Genomic DNA, 15,073 nt, shown 5'->3' with positions numbered 1-15,073 from the left:
ATGGATGTCGGGTCTTCAAAAACTGTAAGTGGATCTTCGGGGGTTAGTGTTAGGTTTTTTTAAGGGTTTATTGGGTGGGTTTTATTTTTAGCTTAGGGTTTGGGCGGAAAAAGAGCTAAATGCCCTTTTAAGGGCAATGCCCATCCAAATGCCCTTTTTCAGGGCAATGGGGAGCTTAGGTTTTTTTTTAGATAGGATTTTATTTGGGGGGTTTGGTTGTGTGGGTGGTTGTGTTTTTTTTGTTGTTGCAGGTAAAAGAGCTGATTTCTTTGGGGCAGTGCCCCTCAAAAGGCCCTTTTAAGGGCAATTGGTAGTTTATTGTAGGCTAGGGTTTTTTTTTTATTTTGATAGGGCTATTAGATTAGGTGAAATTAGTTTAAATATTTGATAATTTCTTTTTTATTTTGTGTAATTTAGTGTTTGTTTGTTTTTTTGTAATTTAGTTAATTGTATTTAATTAATGTAATTTATTTAATTGTAGTGTAAGGTTAGGTGTTAGTGTAACTCAGGTTAGGTTTTATTTTACAGGTAAATTTGTATTTATTTTAACTAGGTAGTTAGTAAATAGTTAATAACTAATTACTAACTAATCTACCTAGTTAAAATAAATACGCACTTACCTGTGAAATAAAAATAAAACCTAAGCTAGATACAATGTAACTATTAGTTATATTGTAGCTAGCTTAGGATTTATTTTATAGGTAAGTATTTAGTTTTAAAATAGGAATTATTTAGTTAATGATAGTAATTTTTATTTAGATTTATTTTAATTATATTAAAGTTAGGGGTGTTAGGGTTAGACTTAGGGTTAGGTTTAGGGGTTTATAACTTTAGTATAGTGACGGCGACGTTGGGGGCGGCAGATTAGGGGTTATTAAATTTATGTAGGTGGCAGCAACATTGGGGGCAGCAGATTAGGGGTTATTAAGTATAATGTAGGTGGCGGCAGTGTCGGGGGCGGCAGATTAGGGGTTATTAAATTTATGTAGGTGGCTGCGACATTGGGGGCGGCAGATTAGGGGTTAATAAGTATAATGTAGGTGGCGGCGATGTTAGGTGCAGCATATTAGGGGTTAATAAGTATAATGTAGGTGGTGGTGGGGCAGCAGATTAGGGGTTATTAAATTTATGTAGGTGGCGACGACATTGGGGCAGCAGATTAGGGGTTAATAAGTGTAGGTGGGTGGTGGCGACATTGAGGGCGGCAGATTAGGGGTTAATAAGTGTAGGTAGGTGGCAGCGATGTTGGGGGCGGCAGATTAGGGGTTAATAAGTATAATGTAGGTGTTAGCGATGTCAGGGACAGCAGATTAGGGGTGTTTAGACTCAGGGTTTATGTTAGGGTGTTTTAGGTCGGTGTAAACATAAAATTTCTTTCCCCATAGGAATCAATAGGGCTGCGTTACGGATCTTTACGGTCCTTTATTGCAGGTGTTAGGCTTTTTTTTTAGCCGGCTCTTCCCATTGATGTCTATGGGGAAATCGTGCATGAGCACGTAAAACCAGCTCAAAGCAGCGCTGGTATTTGTGTGTGGTATGGAGCTCAATTTTGCTCAACACTCACATATTGCCTGCTAACGCCGGGTTTATGAAAACCTGTAATAGCAGCGCTATAGGGAGGTGAGCGGTGGAAATAACTTGCAAGTTAGTACCGAGCCGCTCTTACCGCAAAACTCATAATCTAGCTGATAGAAAAATAGAGTGTACATAGCCTGCCTGGCTCTATTTTTCTATGTGAATTAATAGTTATTTTTTACGCATGATCAATATTTGTATGTGAGATACTGAATTCTCCCTTTCATTTAATACAAGAGGTAGGCTCTTTCCTTTGTGTTCAACATTTGTTGCATTTATGAAACACTATTATTGAAGCTGTCATTTTATTTAATCATTATTCAAAGTTAAATTTTAACCTCAAGCTTACTGCCTATGTGCTAAAAGAGCATTTATTTTTCCCTATTCTCTATATAGGTTTATTGTGTGTACAATTTCAGTTGATGCTCAAAGTACACTTCAGACTTATTACCTCAAAATACATTTAACAAGGTCAGTCTGAAGAAAATACTCTGTTTTTCAGGACCTCTTTTTCTTTAATTTAAAAGCATTGTAAAGAGTTGTTGCAAATAGAATGGGAGTTTTTCTGTCTTGATATCTTCTGGAATTCCCTTAATTCGGATGTTACTAATTCTATTCCTACTTTCTATATCCTCTAATTTGTCCATAAGTTCAGAGATTCTTTGATTTTGTTGAGATACTTGGTGTTGGTGTAATGTGGTTTTAACATCATCTACCAAGCCATCTTTAGATTCTTCTACTCTACTCTTGTTCCAAGGTCTGTCATATCTTGTTTGATTTCTGCTTGCAGATACAGATTGATGCATATCATTTATTTTTTTCCCATAGTTTGTCAAAACTCTTGGCCATGTCTTGTTTAGAGACAAATTAAGGTCTGCTTTGGTAAGAGGTTTGGAATCAGAGGTCGACATTTATGGTTGTAAAATGTTGTCCTCATCATCTGTGCCTTCTTGTACAGGAGATTCTGTCAATTTATCCCCTTTTGTTGTTTTAAAATATTGGTTCGTAGATGAGGCTCTTCCTGCTTTATCAGCCTTAGTTAACTTCTTAGAGGACATTGTAGAATACAAAGTTGGAATATTTACATACATTGGCCAAAAACAACTCAGTGAGGTTTGTAGTGTGAGATGAATTTTAGAACAAATATTTTTTTCTCTTATATCTGCAGTGCCCTCTAGATGGCAGTATTCACTAGGTAGATGCTTATAGCTAGTGCATATTAAACCAGTCCACATGGATATATTAAAGAATAGAAAAAAACAGGGCAAAAACTTTTCAAGTACTTCATGAAACAAGTTATGCAACCAGATAAATTATGTTTATACCCAGCAGATGTTAGAGTCTCTGTTGTTGTTAGAGGATCACTTGTCAATGTAGTATATTATAGCTATGGTTAATGTTGAAAGCACATCTCAATTATAACAGAAACTAAAGAATCCATGTGGTGTCTGCATTCATTTAGTTTGACCAGGTTGTAGCTTTGATTAAGGAAGCCCAGCTTGGGAGATGTTCTGTCCCCTTTACATGTTATTTAGGGAGCTGTTAAGGGGGGCCTCATTATCATAATACTCTTGATATATAATTTATGTGAGTCTCATTAGATGCAGTGGGATGTGGTGAAAATGGGGAGACAGGATTCTGCTAGCCGTTATGGCTTGGTACTCACTGCCCTCAATCTGGCTACCGCTGGTAGCAATATATGCTTATCCGTTGGCTTACGGCGCCTCCCTTCCATTGAATCGGGTCGGGAGAATTGAAATTTTGACCGCCGCCTGACTTGCGGCTTAGCGGTGATGTCGTTGATGATCTCCTCAAAACTGTATCCCTATTAAAGTATGCAAGAGTCAAATATTTGAAGTTGTACAAACATAACCCACCTCTGAATCTAGAGAATTGCTGAGTGCTGAGCAGACACATTCAGTAGAGTGTGTCAGTAGTCTCTGTTCCTGGCTTATAGGAGATGAGTTTTGATTTGATTCATTGATTCAAATTATTTCACTGATCTGATCCAAATGTTTTGAATCACTAAAAAGAATCACTTTGCCCAAGTCTATAAGAAACCTGGCCATATGCTGGACCAGAGCTTTACAGAGGGTGAGGTGCTCAGGATTTTTTATCCCTTTTACCCCTCTTCCCTGAGTTGGAGTTTTGGGGAATCAGACTTTGGATGGGACATCTACCTAAAATTACTATCCAGTTTGACTTTCATATTGACTGCAAGAGTATATCCTGGGAACAAGGTTAGGCTATTAAAAATATGATGCTGATTAGACGGGCGGGTGTGTATTGAAGTACAACTATCTGATGGGATTCCCTTTAACACGTACTGACACTGGATTTTTAACTTTGACTGGGGATGCCCAGTCATTGGGGCATATTTATCAAGCTCCGTATCTTGATGCCCCTGAAGGCTCGCCGGAAACAGAAGTTATGAAGCAGAGGTCTTGTAACTTATCCGCCTGCTCTGAGGTGGCGGACAAAAATCAACCCGATCGAATACAATCGAGTTGATTGACACACCCTGCTAGCGTGAATCTGCAGGGGTGGCATTGCACCAGCAGTTCACAACTTGCTGTAGGCATTTATCGATGTGCGGCGGACATGATACGCTACTTCGTATCATGTCCGCTCGCACATTGTTAAATATGCCCCATTGTGTTTTCAATTGCCCATCATACAGATTATTTTCTTTTTGTACACTAATAAAACTTTGTCAGTATTTTCATAAATATTTGTCTTATGTCTTTTCAATAGAGTGCAGGGACTTTTTTTGATTACTTTTTTTTTTGTAATATTAATAGGCTCCATAGACTGGAGGGAGTCTTTTGTCCCGTGCATTCACTATTTATCTTGGATGTAATTTCTGTGGTTATATTATATCTAAGGTGCAATCCATTAATATTTAGTGTATATATATATATATATATATATATTTATATAGTTCAGCATAAGAAATAGCACAGCACCGGATTTTCACAAAGAGTAAAAATTTTCCTTTATTTGCAAAAGTTTAAATTCCATGTCACCAAACGTTTCGGTGTTTTAACTGACACCATTCTCAATGGCACATCAGTTTGAACAGGAGTGTATCTTACCCATCACCCGGTCACTTTATAAACCCTAAAAACAAATTACTTTCGTTGCATGTCAGCCAATTGCAATATTCCTCAGTGTATTCGGCATGATCACATATATCTAGCTGCATGGCTAATTTGCATATACACTTCGTGTCACGTGATAACCACATCACTGAGTATAACAAGCATTCCGGATATCACAACAGCTGAGCGCAACCGTTATTGATAGAAACATCTATCGTAAGCAATGTTTTTTCTTTTTACACGATCTGTGAACTGAACACTTAGGTGTGAAACCTATAAAACAACTAAGGCTTAAAAATTAAGATTTAAAATCTTGGATTTTTCCTGCTTAAGGAATATACTGGATCTAATATAGAAGCCATAAGAGTATTCTCAACACTTCGTGTTAGTCAAAGTATGGTAGAAAAATACACTTTAATACACTCTATGTTGACAGCACTAGTTCATTGTACACACTGTCCAATATATCTGGGCACATACAGTAGTTATGGATATATAAACCACCAGAAGATAAACCAACAGTTTATAGTCATTTCCATAATTCCATAATGGAATTATGGGGCTATAAAGATTTCACTTTCACATAGGGACCTGTTAAAATATGGCATGTCGAATCATGTTTGGATTGGGAAATGTAATGAGGTGAATTGGGATGAATGCAGAGTTCCAGAAGGGTTAGATCATAGGAAGTTGTGGTTATCTATTAATTTAAAATATCTCTACTTTCTACTAAATATAATATACTAAATCTCTATGGTGGTACCACTAAAACCAACACAGATAAATTGTGAAATAAACTCTATGTGAGAGGGCCTCCACTATTTGCCAAACAGTTTATTTAGGAATCAATATATGTTAATAATAAGATAAATATTTACAGGTATATATATATAAATCTATTTTACAGATACAGTCCACATTTTAAGATACAGGGCAACTTTACTACACACTAACCCCAATTTGTTCAATACTGCTACACAGAATATTATCCCAGAAATACTTAGCCAGATTCTCTGTGTCCAACATCATCCATCTTTTAGCAGGAGCAGGATACAAAAGAGAGACAAAGGCTCTGGTGTTACAGTATTTTATACCCCAATTCAAAAGGGAGTGGCTTATCAAATGTCACTCAAAAAGACCATTGGGTGTGTCTTTCTAGACAGACACTAGACAAAAGAACTACTTGAATAAACCAGCTATGTGAATTGCCAGTTATAAAATCTGTGAGCTATATTCCAATATCCCTGTGATAAAAATGTCACCACATTCCCTCACTTTTTCTTCTCCTATGTTGCCCCGTTTTCTAGTTATACCCACTAGTACAGAAGAACACAGTGGGAGCGAAAACCTTACAGGAGAAATTCTCCCACCATCCCTTCGGAATCATTCCCTCGGCGATATGAGCTCTTCTGTACTTTCCTAGGACTGTCAATTCCTAATCTAACTTTATACAATTCATTAGAAAAATTAATTTAAAATTATACATAGAAACACAAAATCCTATGCTAAACCCCATTAGCAACATTTATACAATGGTCTTAAATATTGGGAAAAGTTCATGTATGAGTGTGTGAGTGTGGGTACACTAGATGGGTATGCGTGTAGTAAAATCTTTATTAATAAAGTGTGAATTGTGCCTGTAAAACAAAAGTTATAATGGTTCACTGAAGTTCTTTGTTGTCATCTTTTGGCATCTGGTCCTTGCTTTTGCTTAACGAAATCTCTCTCTTTGAACCACTTTGTTTTTTCCAAGACCCTCAAAGGAATGAAAAAAGATTAAAACCAGGCATATATTTACTTCATACTACAACACTCCATCTGCAGTAGAAACCACATTCACAGTTATATTACCTTTAAGTTGGAAAGTGCCTCTGTTATTGCATCATCCCACTCGCACCCTTACTTAACTTATGTTGCTTGATTTATATTATTATTTACCCCTTTATGCTATATATATATATATATATATATATATATATATATATATATATATATATATATATATATATATATATCTTTATTTTTTTTGGCCTAATGCACCATTTTACATCTCCATTGTGATACATTATACTTATTTAATTTGTCCAATGCCACCATCATAGCTTCATGGTAAGATCAGTCCTGAAGACACCTGAAAAACAACAATCTATAATATGTATTATTGGGGAAAAACTGGAAGGAAAGGTGAGAAGCCTTCTATCTTCATTGGTTTTCTTCCTGCAAGATAAGACTTCAGACAGTTTACATAGAAATGGTATTGCATGTGGCCTCCCAAAACTAATCACAATGGAGGTATCTGTTATTGTTTTTTTAGAAAGAGAATGCATCAATTAACTATACATTCTTAATATTGGCATTTAAAACTTAATAATGAAAAACACTTAAAATTATTAATTGAACTTAACACTAAAGTACACATTACACGATACAAATGTACTGCAAACAAATATGCTTATAAACAAAAAATGAATTATTTAATTTGAGCCCTCCAGCTCTGTCAGTTGCTTCTTTAGAAACCCAATTTGATCTCTCATTCTCCTGTTTTTTTGTTTGAGTTCCCAATAACTTAAGTTGGCCTTATTGTTTATCTCATTTGACCTCAGCCTCCAATTTTCTCCTCTGTTAATATCGCCATTTAAATTCCTGTCTCTCCAGTTTCCTGTATTTGATGCTCTACTATTCTGATATCCACAAACATTCCTTCTATTACCCCTCTCTGATTCCTGCCTGTGAATAGTCAGATTATTCTCCATTGACTGCTTCACTGCAGAATTTGCCTTAATGGTGTACGGGTGATAATTCCACCACTTCTCAGCTCTAGTGAGCACCATATGTAGGTTTGTGGAGTTTGGATCATACAGCTTTACAAACTCCTGACATTTTCTGGGGAGAGCTTCAAGTACCCTCTGTATGTCAGCTGGTGACCCCCAGACCATTTGGGTCTGTGGCTGGCGCAGCACACACCAGAATAAAACTCTTTTTTCTACTTCAAATGGCCCATCTAGTGGTCTCATGGTAATTTCACTAATCTCTTTTTCTAGACTAGTAAAATTGAAAAAGGTTTTAGCTATCCTGCCAGCCTGATCACATATACTTGAATTAAATCCTAATAACCTGTTGGCATAGGGGCCCATGGCATCTTGAAGCAATTCTGTCCATTCCGGCATGCTCATACCTAATTTTATGGCTTTTTCAGTTCCCTTGTGAAACCAATGTGAAAAGTTATTAAAGCTGTTTGTGGGGATTGTGCCCCACCATTTCTTAAACATGTCTTTATCTGCTACAGTCACTGGCCTAGTCTGATTTGAAAAACCTGTAGGAACTTTCAGGTTGTTAAAATTCTCAGAAATTATGACAGGGGCAATTGGAACAGAATTTGGGTTTTTAGTGGGGCCCATTTGCATTTTATCTTGTTTTACTACTTGTTTTGGCTCTTTCCTTTGTGGCAGTAAGTTATCACTATCTGCATTGTTCCCACAAATATCACTAATTATTTTTTCTTTTTGTTCAATTTTCATCTGTAACTCAGTAATTTTGTTTGAGTATTCGTTACTGATGTGTTCTGTTAATTTTAATTTACGTTGTAATTTACTGATCTGTATGGTGTTAGTTAAAGCAGAAAGCTTAATACAATCTCTGTCAGTCTGTGTGTTATCTAACTTTAATTTAAGGTCTTTATTTTGCTCTGTCAGGTCTCCAATAATGTCCGTTAATCCCTTTATTGTTGAAATCACTGCCTGCGCTATCATACATTTTCTTTTATTATTATTAATCTTTTTAAGAGTTAATACCTGTGTTAGTATATCTAAAACACTTTCACACTTGCTGTTTTTAGCTTCTGGGATGAGGAATGGACCATTATATTTATGAATGTAATTGTTAAAGTAATCACATTTCTGTGAAATATAGTTTTTTCCAGACATTTTTAACAGATAGCCGTTAGAACTAAAATAATAATAAAAAAAAAAAAATATATATATATATATATATATATATATATATATATACTAGAATAGTGTGTCTCTCACAGCATAGTAGTTTTTTTATTTTTAAAATGTTAACACAGGATGTACAAGATACCATTGAGATGCTAATTTTACACAACAAAGGACATAGCAGTTAAGCCATGTAGAAGAGGTAGTAATTAGATCTGTTTATAAGCAGGTCAGCATTCCAGCAGAGGTGGTAATATAGTTAAATTTAGTTTTTCTAACCACTGCTCATTATTCTTTATTTTAAATCTGGGGAACAGACTTAGAATAGTGTGTCTCTTCACAGCATAGTTTGCCAGACTATTTTAACTGCCCCAAATGCAAGGAATTATAATCTCTATAGGGCAATGAAACACCAGACTAAACAGAAATTAAGCAGAACAAAATTAAAAAATTAAATATTGTTCTCTTTTAAAAGGTGTGAACCATCAATAATACTAACCTAAATAAAATAAATGAACAAAGCAAAGCAAGGAATCCTTTTTACTGATATTTTCCCAAATTGAGGAAAAATTATAAAAATATTTTAAGTACAGGAAGATTCTATAGAACCTCTAAATGCTAATTTCAACTGTAGTTTTGGTTCCAGGATCTGCTCCAAACACAGGAAATGCAAATTTTTAACTTTGTTACCCAAAACAAAGGTTACACCTTTTGTATTCCATACAAACTTAATTAAAAATCTGAACAAAGAAATGGAAGAAGAAGGAGGGAAAAACAAAATATGCTTTAAACTGCTTATGGCTTAGCATATTCCCAAAATTAAACTAATTTCTTAACTTTAAATTCTACACAATTTCCCAACCAATTCAGAATTAAATTTATGTATAGGGCAAGCTACAGCTCTGGGTGTAACACATTCACAGAAATGAATCCTTTGTAAAAATAAATAAATAAAAAAAAATGTGCAAGAATATTACAATCTTTATAAAAATGGACATTATATTCAATCACTTTAACCTTACTGTGGCAGCTATTACATAGTACTGTAAAGCTTTTGTTTGTAAAAACATTTAGATGGGACCAACACAACACATGTCTCTAAAATTCATTAGAAAACTGATAGAAAACTGGCTCAACAATAAAAGTATCCAGTTTCCAAAAACAAGAAAAATACAAGAGTTAAAGGGACAGTCTAGTATAATCAACTTCCCAATTTACTTCCATCATCAAACTTGCTTTTTTCTCTTGGTATTCTAAGTTGAAGCCAAACATAGGTAGGCTCATATGATAATTTCTAAGCCTTTTAGGGTTGCCTCTTATCACATGCTTTTTAAAATCTCTTTTCAACACAAAGAGACAGAAAATACACATGGGCCATATAGATAACACTGTGGGGGTTATTTAAGATTTAGCAGGCTACAAAACAGGCCTGCTGAAACCAACCATTATGTGCTTCCCCTATGCAAATGCAAATTTATACAGACCAGAAATACAGGTTTTTTAAAGCCATGCTTTTCTTGAGAAACATACAACAGGCCTTTGAAACCAACGACTATTTGCGCTTTTTAAATAAAGTACTACATACAAAAACTTTGCTATAAAACACCAAATCTACATTTACTTCAGTTAATTTTAAAATAAATCAACATTCATTTGATTCCTGCAAAACTAAATGGCATATGGATTCGTCTACAACTTCATGGCCGCCAAAATGTGGTTATCTATTAATTTAAAATATCTTTACTTTCTACTAAATATAATATACTAAATCTCTATGGTGGTACCACTAAAACCAACACAGATAAATTGTGAAATAAACTCTATGTGAGAGGGCCTCCACTATTTGCCAAACAGTTTATTTAGGAATCAATATATGTTAATAATAAGATAAATATTTACAGGTATATATATATAAATCTATTTTACAGATACAGTCCACATTTTAAGATACAGGGCAACTTTACTACACACTAACCCCAATTTGTTCAATACTGCTACACAGAATATTATCCCAGAAATACTTAGCCAGATTCTCTGTGTCCAACATCATCCATCTTTTAGCAGGAGCAGGATACAAAAGAGAGACAGAGGCTCTGGTGTTACAGTATTTTATACCCCAATTCAAAAGGGAGTGGCTTATCAAATGTCACTCAAAAAGACCATTGGGTGTGTCTTTCTAGACAGACACTAGACAAAAGAACTACTTGAATAAACCAGCTATGTGAATTGCCAGTTATAAAATCTGTGAGCTATATTCCAATATCCCTGTGATAAAAATGTCACCACAGAAGTGACTATAATCCAACATGGTATTTAGTCCCTTAGGAGCCACCGTATCTAGTCGTTAGATCCATTTAGTCTCCGTTTGTAGCAACCTCCTGTGTCTGTCACCACCTCTTTTCAGAGGTGCTACATGATCAATTAGCATTGTACGTAAACTGGCCGCTGTGTGCCCAACTCTCACAAAGTGACCTGCCACAGGTTGATCAGAGTCACCTGTTTTAATTACTTCTCTGATGGCACACCGATGATTAGCCATCCTTTCTCGGAAGCTGGTGGTCGTTTTTACCAACATATACCAGAGAGCACGGGCAAGATAGAGTGTAGATTACAAACTCACTAGTGCAGGTTAGCTGATGATGGATCTTATAACGTCTCCCATTGAAGGGGTGATAAAAAATGGGACCTGTAATCATGCTGTTACAAGTCATGCAATCACCGCATTTGTAACATCCCAGCTTTCTCCTCTCATTTAACCATGATCCCTTCTGATAGCATCTTGTGGGGTCATTCTTCACCAAGATGTCCCTCAAATTCGAGGCTCTTTTATTCACCATCCAAGGTGCCTCAAAATGCGAGAAAGGTAGAGACTTGTCTAATTTTATGATCTCCCAATTAGCTTTTAAGGATCTTTCCATGGTCTTATCGAGTAGTTATAAAATTTAGCGTACCATCTGAGTTTCTGTGGAATGATTCCCTAAGTGAAAGACTGTCTTGGTTATGTTCAACAAGGTTGACTGTAGCTTTATCAATGTCCTTGTTCCTATAGCCCCTTGCCTTAAGTTTCTTTTTCATCATATCTTCTTGTACTATCCTAGTGCTGTCAAGCGTATTGGTCTAAGTGAGTGCACTGATTCTGGATACCATTATATATATATATATATATATATATATATATATATAGTCCTGGTAAAAAGTTTTGAGACTGACACAAATATTAATTTTCACAAAGTCTGCTGCTTCAGTTTTTATGATGGCAATTTGTGATACAATTAATTGCAAAATCCCTCTTTGCCATGAAAATGAACTTAATCCCCCCCCCCAAAAAAAATTCATCTCTACCACAAAAGGACCAGCTGACATCATGTCAGTGATTCTCTCGTTAACACAGGTGTCAGTGTTGACGAGGACAAGACTGGAGACCACTCTGTCACGCTGATTGAGTTAGAATAACAGACTGGAAGCTTTAAAAGGAGGGTGGTGCTTGATGAAGGCTTAAGGTCGCCCAAGAAAGTCCAGCGCGCTCAGGACTGTCTACTAAATTTGATTCATCTGTGGGATCGGGGCACCACCAGTGCAGAGCTTGCTCAGGAATGGCAGCAGGCAGGTTTGAGTGCATCTGCAGGCACAGTGAGGCAAAGACTTTTGCAGGATGGCCTGGTGTCAAGAAGGGCAGCAAAGAAGCCACGTCTCTCCAGGAAAAACATCACGGACAGACTGATATTCTGCAAAAGGAACAAGGATTGGACTGTTGAGGACTGAGGTCATTTTCTCTGATTAATCCCCTTTCCGATTGGGGCATCTGGAAAAAACCTTGTCCGAAGAAGAAAAGGTGAGCGCTACCATCAGTCCTGTGTCATGCCAACATTAAAGCCTCCTGAGACCATTCATGTGTGGGATTGCTTCGCAGCCAAGGTAGTGGGCTCACTCACAATTTTGCTTAAGAACATAGCCATGTTTTGGTACAAAAACATCCTGCAAGAGCAACTTCTCCCAACCATCCAAGAACAGTTTGGTGATGAACAATGCCTTTTCCAGCATGATGGAGCACCTTGACATAAGGCAAAAGTGATAACTAAGTGGCTTGGGGAACAAAACATTGAATTTTAGGTCCATTGTCAGGAAACTCCCCAAACCTTAATCCCATTGAGAACTTGTGGTCAATCCTCAAGAGACAGGTGAACAAAAAAAACCTACAAATTCCGACAAACTCCAAACATTGATTATGCAAGAATGGACTGCCGTCAGTCAGGATGTGGCCCAGAAGTTGATTGACAGCATGCCAGGGCGAATTGAAAAAGAAGGGTCAACACTGCAAATATTGACTCTTTGCATAAACTTGTCAATAAAAGCTTTTGACACTTATAAAATGCTTGTAATTATACTTCAGTATACCATAGTAACATAGAGGAAAAAAGATCTAAAAACACTGAAGCAGCAGACTTCGTGAAAATTAATATTTATGTAATTTTCAAAACTTTTGGCCAGGACTATATATATATATATATATATATATATATATATATATATATATCCAAGCAGTTTTCCAGGTCAACCCACCAAGAGGCAACAGCCTGGGTGCAAATATAAATAGCATACAAGGACAAAAGTAAATGCACTCTCAGGTCTTCCACGATTTACTTTATTGTAACGTTTTCGAGGTTCACAACCCCTTCATCAGCATAAAACAACAAGCCAAACTCAAACAATTTATAGTGCTTTAACAAATCACTCACCACACAGGTGTTACTCCAAAGTGCGCCAAACATCGAGTGTGGAACGCATCTTGCGTTCCACTGTGCTAAAGCCTACCGGAAGTGCTACAATCCCACTTCCGGTATCGCGGCTACATGTTAGTTAAATGTAAATTTTACAATTCCACATCTATTGAATCAACATAATGTGTATTAAATCAAAAAGTGACACAAACTAGGGACTACTTGTAGAAGTTGTTAGAATATTCCATTAGATGGCCAAACATGCTGTTAACGATCAGCTATTCTTAGTACTATTGTGTACATACATCACCATGGTTACTGTAGGCATGGTGATAGTAAACAAGCATTGATCATATCACCATACTACGGTCTATTATAACGTGCAACCCATTAATAACTCATATGGTGACACAGTGTGTTAACTATATTTAATCACACTGGAGTGTTATTTAAAATAGTGTTATATGTGTGCAAGAATATATACAAGAATTAATGCATAAACAAAAATTGGTTTTTTTTTGCTGTACTTGTTATCACATGATGTAAGGTTAAATGACTCTTAAATGACTTATAAATAACTAGTAAAATAAATTTGGCACTTTGCCCTGTTAGTGTGTCTACAATCTCCCCTTATTGGAACTAATAGTGTAAAGAAATAAATTAGTTCACCTCACATAAATGTTGTATATGTATATCCAGGCAATTATATACTACATTACCTACCCATGCACCTTTAACCTTGGAGGAGGAAGCCATCGAATCACCTCTAAAATCAAGGAAGTAACAGGATGGACAATCTTTAAGTGTCTATACTTAGTTATCTTTAATGGATCAAGTTGTGTTTAATCTGCAAACATGCTTAATGTGAATGTATATAATGTCTATACCTATACATCACCCTTTAGAGCTTTATAAGGGATTGCAGACGGACACACATACATTCTTTTCCATAGAAGCCAGCTAATCTGCTAGACACCTTATTGCCAAACAGGGAGCAGATCCTTAGCGGGCGTAGTAGTATATAACTATAAATGTAGTATATAATTGCCTGGATATACATATACAACATTTATGTGAGGTGAACTAATTTATTTCTTTACACTATTAGTTCCAATAAGGGGAGATTGTAGACACACTAACAGGGCAAAGTGCCAAATTTATTTTACTAGTTATTTATAAGTCATTTAAGAGTCATTTAACATTACATCATGTGATAACAAGTACAGCAAAAAAAAAACCCAATTTTTGTTTATGCATTAATTCTTGTATATATTCTTGCACACATATAACACTATTTTAAATAACACTCCAGTGTGATTAAATATAGTTAACACACTGTGTCACCATATGAGTTATTAATGGGGTGCACGTTATAATAGACCGTAGTATGGTGATATGATCAATGCTTGTTTACTATCACCATGCCTACAGTAACCATGGTGATGTATGTACACAATAGTACTAAGAATAGCTGATCGTTAACAGCATGTTTGGCCATCTAATGGAATATTCTAACAACTTCTACAAGTAGTCCCTAGTTTGTGTCACTTTTTGATTTAATACACATTATGTTGATTCAATAGATGTGGAATTGTAAAATTTACATTTAACTAACATGTAGCCGCGATACCGGAAGTGGGATTGTAGCACTTCCGGTAGGCTTTAGCACAGTGGAACGCAAGATGCGTTCCACACTCGATGTTTGGCGCACTTTGGAGTAACACCTGTGTGGTGAGTGATTTGT

This window comes from Bombina bombina, chromosome 1, assembly GCF_027579735.1.
Source record: "Bombina bombina isolate aBomBom1 chromosome 1, aBomBom1.pri, whole genome shotgun sequence".
Classification (NCBI taxonomy): domain Eukaryota; kingdom Metazoa; phylum Chordata; class Amphibia; order Anura; family Bombinatoridae; genus Bombina; species Bombina bombina.
The sequence above is the reverse complement of the archived record's forward strand: the minus strand, read 5'-3'. Positions refer to the sequence as shown.